Below are 6,000 nucleotides of genomic sequence, written 5' to 3' on the forward strand. Positions count from 1 at the left end.
GCAGTTGGGTACCTATGACCTGGAGAGATCTGGCCCGGGGAGATATATTATGGAGTCGTCCTTGCCTCGATGGCATTTCTGCCCATAAAAACAGATGACATCACTACAGGGGTAAGGGTGGAAAGAAAGACTCACGGAGTCCTGTGCATGCCAAGTGAGAGAATCAGGAACCAGCAAGGAGTCCTTAAAAAGTACGGCTAGTTGCAGTTGTTTGGACGCTGCCCCCTGTGAATGGACAAAAATATTTGTGACCAGAATCTCTTGGTCCCTCTGATGCTCTAGCACAGACCCTCTAAAGGAAGGGAAATGAAAGAAAGGGAGCGAATGCTTCTTTGTAGTGAAAAGGCGACGTTTATAGAATGCCCGAACTCAAAGGAAACTTAGAGATGATCGAGTTCAACTCCTTCAGTGTGCAGACAGGGAAACTGAGGTCAGAGTCGCAGGGCTGACAGGTGCACAGCTGGAACTCAAGCTGGAGCTTCGCGCCATCCTGGCACATGCTCTTCAGTATGTAGCTAGTTCCCCCAGAGCACCATGGGTGAGAATGTTCTGAAAGAGCAAACTTGGAGCAGGCAACATAGGAAAATTTCCTCTCAGTGTCAAGAACTGTGGTAAATAAAAGAATGGTGGTATCAGAGAGGAAACACCAGTTGGTGTTTCCATTTGCTCTTTACAAAACTATTTCTTGTCAATTAATGAGAAAGACCCAAGTTTTGCTCTCCAGAGAACACGTATTAGTATGTAAAGGCAGGCTTAGTTCTTACTTAAAAAGGGTCAGAGCCTGAATTTCAATGCTCTAGTGAGCTACTATTACCCTCGGAAACTTTGTAATCACTAATTCGTTGAGATTTTCTGATGTTAAGAGGCTTCTAGGTCACGAGATTAGATGTCAGCGTCTGCCAAGAAACTGCCCATGAGGGCGCCTGGGTGGCTCACTCAGTTGGGTGCCCGACTCTTGGTTTCGGCTCAGGTCGTGATCTCAGGGTCATGAGATGGAGCCCTGTGTCGGGCTCTGTGCTTAGCGGGAGTCTGCTTGGGATTCTATCTCCCTCTCCCTCTCCCTCTGCCCCTCTCCCCTGCTTGCTCTTTCTCTCTCAAATAAATAAATAAATCTTAAAAAAAAAAAAGAAAGAAATTGCTCATGAATGATGGTGTCAATTTATGCTTGTTCTTTTTTTAATTTAATTTTTATTTTCTTTTTCCTTCTTTCTTCCTGTTTGATGTGAAAAATAACATAGGGATTTCACTCCTCTACTTATACCAAATAGCTAGCCTGTTGTCCAAGGAAATCTGTTCAGTAAGCCAGCTTTCTGCCTCACGTTTGAAACTGTATAACAGTACATTTTTTCAATGTACATTTGGGCCTATTTGGGGAATTTTTATCATGTTCTGTTAATTTGTTAATATACTCTTGCAAAGTAACACATAGTTTTTATTATTATATTCTTATAATGCATTTTAATATCTGATGGTGCTTGGCCCCTCTCATTTCTCTTTCTGTTCAAAATGGTTCTGGCAATTTCCTCATGCTTATTTTCCAGATGAATTTTGCAGTAATATATTCAAGTTCCAAAGTGAAATATTATGTTAATGTTTGTTGAAATTACATCAAATATTTTGATTAATGTAATTGATTTTTTAAATAATGAATAAAGTATGTCTTTTCATTTACTAGAGTCTTCTTTTATGCTTATCAGTAGAGTTTTACAATTTTGTTTTGTTCATATGGGCCTTGTCCATATCTTGTCAAGTTTATTTCTAGGAAATTAATCTTTATTATTACTTTTACAAATGTGACGTGTTCTTACATTAAATTTATATTAATGTAGCGTAAGTGTTATTGAATTTTTATTAACAATTCTAACCAATTACCTTGTAAATTATCTTCTAACTTATTTCTCTGAGTTTTTAATGATATATAGTTATTTTCTGTGTTCATAATAATTTTTCTTCTTTCCTTTTTTATATATCTTATTTTCTTCTCTCCTCTGGCTAATACTTCCAGAACAATGTGAAATCATAGTCAACACAGTGTTTTCCTTGCCTTGTTCATGATTTCAATGGAAATCTTCCATTATTTCAAAATTGGCAACCGTTTATTTGACATAGGGTTAAGAAAGTATTCATCTCTTTCATATTTTATTAAGCATCCAAAAAATCAGGTGTAGATAAACTTACTCATTGATCTGTTTCTGTATTTATTGAAATAACTACATCGTGAGGCTTTCTTCCTTTGATTTATTAAGATATCAAATAATATTAATTTAATACTTAATCTTGAATAGCGCTTTCCTTCCTAGGGAAAATTCCACTCGGTTATAATACGTCAGTGTATTAATTCATGTGAAGATGGATTCTATTTGCTAAAGAGTTAGGGTTTTTATATCAATGTTCAGAGATCGGCTCTATCTTCAGTTTTCTATTTGATCCTTATCATCTGGCTTGGGGATCAATATCACCTTTTGCCAGTCGCCTCCCCTGCCTTCACTCAACACACACAAACACACATACACTTTTTTCCAGTAGCTAGTTAATGGATAGTCTAATTCCCCCCCCCCCAAACAACTACCTATCACTTCTTTTCCCTCTAAAAATATTTGCTTAATGAACAAACAAATCGGAAAACAGTTTCTGTTTGCCCACTTGAAAAACTCCGGAATGGATTGCTGGGTGTCTGAAGGTATGAGAAGGTGGTATTCTTTTTTCTTTTCTTTTTACCTGTTGACCCCCGTCACCCATTTCTCCCATGCCCCACTGCAATTTTACACCTGTTCTTCAGGCAGTGGTTGAGGGAGATGGTTCAGGCTAATCTGCCTTCGAGAGAATGGAGTTTCCCTTGGCAAGTTCAAGCTGGCGTCTTATGTAACACACAGTGCAGTAACTGGGATAGAGCTCCCACTGCCCTCCACCTCCTCCAGAGGAGCACGCGGTTGTGAAATAGGAAGAGAGCTTTGATGTTCAGAGATAGAGTTTCGGCTTAGGTAGGTCCTAGCGTCTAGAAGTCTACAGATGAACTGAGCTTGGAAAGGCAGTCAATATAAGGCCTGAGGTTTCCATATGATTTTGGCTTTCTTTCCACATAATGCTGACCTAGCCATGAGTAGTCCTGAACAATTCTGAAGCAGACCGTTGGGAAGTCACCGAATGTTCCCTTTTGGAGGTATCAGATTGAGTTGACCTTTGCCTCTTCATCCCTATCTCCCAAAGAAAGGGATGCATTCGCTCAAATTCCCCAGGGAATGATTTCTTTGAACTCCTTGTCAGAACTAGGTCAGAGCTGAGCCTCTGCTGGACAGTGGTCATCGGTCAACTGTAACAGACATTGGAATAGGCCAGGTGAGGGCAGCAAAGTGCTGATCATGGACCTTGATTTGTGCCCAGGGTCAAATAATTAGCCCAGAAGGGAGATGCAGAGAGGTTCATGCTTGATCAAGGGTCTTTATTATGATGGCCAAGGTTGCAAGGATTAAATGAGAGGAGGGAGTAGGCAGAGGATGTTCCAGAAAGAAATAAAGGCAATTCAGGAGTAGCAGCAGAGAAGGAAATTTTAAGTGCATGGGAGCCACACTAAGACCAGGAAAGGAGGGAAGGAACTTTCTGGCGCCTATTTTGAGCCAGATGTTTTATCCGTAATAATAACCATCATTTAAGTAAGAATGAATACCATTTTTCAATTAGTTACTATGTGTTAGGTATTACACTAGGTTGCTAAATGTTTATATGCATGTATATAAATATATATACACATATACATACATGCGTATGTTATATATAAAAATATATTTTTATATATAGTATTGAAGCTATGAAATCAATACACGGATAAGGGTAGATAGAGAAGAGTCTCAAGGCTGGAGCCCTGGGCACTACATTGTTTAGGAATGAGAAAGAGAATGAGCAAGAAGCCTGAAAAAGGAAAAGCTAGTTGCTTAAGTGTATATGTATATATATATACATATATATATGCATTTAAGTATATATATACAAATTATATAATGATATACAATGCTTCATTGTATATAATGTAATTTATAATTTAATATTATAAGTAACATTTAACAGCCAAGGAAACTGAAATTCAGAGAAGTCATTTTCCTACGTTCACAGTGTATGGTTCAGCTGATACACCAGCTCATAATTTTCTGATACAAAACCAACGCTCTTTCTACCATATTATACTCTCTCTTACAATGGATATAATTAAAAGATGCAACAAAACCCAGTGAGGTGAGTATTAATAAATTCACATTTTACCAGTGAAGAAATTAAGACCTCATCTGTAATACAGAAGTAGTGATACCCAAATCATTAGGCTTTTGTGTGGAGTAAATGATTTTATTTTATTTATTTTATTTTTGTTAAAGATTTTATTTATTTGTTAGAGTGAGAGAGAGAGGACAAGCAGAGGGAGAGACCCGCAGAGGGAGAAGCAGGCTCCCCACTGAGCAAGAAGCCCAATGCAGGACTCGATCCCAGGACCCTGGTATCATGACCCGAGCTGAAGGCAGACGTGCTTAACTGACTGAGCCACCCAGGCGCCCCTAAATGATTTTATTTAATAGACACTTATTGTGTTCTTTTTGTGTGTGTGCCAAGGACTGTACATACTAGAGGTATGAACACAGTTAAAAAGAACATTTATGTAAATCATTGAGGACATGGACTGCCCAGAATGTGTTTTTTCCCTTCTGCCTTGCAAAGAGTTAATCAACCCAAAGACACCAAGCTCATTAGCAACAGGGTTTGGATCGAACCTTTGTCTAGATAGCGCCAAATGCCATAGGCCAAGGTCACTAAGTTGACAGCAAAAATTAATGAATGTTCAGAAAGCAGAGAATTGGTGAAGCATGGCCACTGAGTTGCCTGCTTCTGGGTTGAGCCAGAACTTGGAGATCAACTCTTGCCTGCCTTCTATTAAAAGACAAGAACAAATAGGGATCTTTCATCCTGAGATCACTAAGTTTGTTCTCAGGAAAATAATGGAAAGTGTGTGTGTGTGTGTGTGTGTGTGTGTGTGATATTTATTTATTTATTTATTTATTTAGGCAAATTTCAGATAACATAAAATTCACCACATAAGCTGCACCATTTTACATTTCTACCAGCAATGTATGAGGTTTCTAATTTCTCCACATCCTCACCAACACTTGTTTCCATGTCTTTTTGATTCTAGCCATCCTAGTGAGTGTGAAGTGGTACCTCTTTGTGTTTTATTTTTTAGATTTTTTTATTTTTACTTATTTGAGAGAGAGAGACAGAGATAGCAACAGAGAGAGAGAGAGAGCAAGAACGAGGAAGAGAGGGAGAAACAGACTCCACACTGAACAGGGAGCCCAACTCAGGGCTTGATCCCAGGACCCTGGGATCATGACCTGAGCTAAAGGCAGACACTTAACCGACTGAGCCACCCAGGCACCCCCCTCATTGTGGTTTTGATTTACATTTCCCTAATGACTAATGGTGTTGAGTATTCTTTCATGTGCTTATTGGCCATTTGTATATCTCCTTTGAGGAAATGTCTATTCAACTCCCTTGCCCATTTTACTTGCTTATTTCTCTTTTTATTGTTGGGTTGCAAGAATTCTTTATATATTCTGGATCAATTTGTTTACCAGGGATATGATTTGCAAATGTTTTCTCCCATTCTCCGGGATATCTTTTCATTTTATTGGTAGTGTCCTTTGAAACACAAAAGTTTTTAATTTTGATAAAGTCCAATTTATCTAGTTTGTAGGCTTGTGCTTCAGGTTTCATATCTAAGAAGTCATTGCTAATCCGAGGTCATAAAGATTTACACCTATATTTTCTTCTAGGAATTTTACCATTTTATTTTTTTAAAGATTTTATTTATTTATTCATAAGAGACAGAGAGAGAGAGAGGCAGAGGGAAAAGCAGGCTCCCCGCTGAGCAGGGAGCCCGATGCGGGACTCGATCCCAGGACTCTGGGATCATGACCTGAGCGAAGGCAGACGCTTAACCATCTGAGCCACCCAGGCTCC

The sequence above is a fragment of the Neomonachus schauinslandi genome, chromosome X, assembly GCF_002201575.2.
Source record: "Neomonachus schauinslandi chromosome X, ASM220157v2, whole genome shotgun sequence".
Taxonomy (NCBI): Eukaryota; Metazoa; Chordata; class Mammalia; order Carnivora; family Phocidae; genus Neomonachus; species Neomonachus schauinslandi.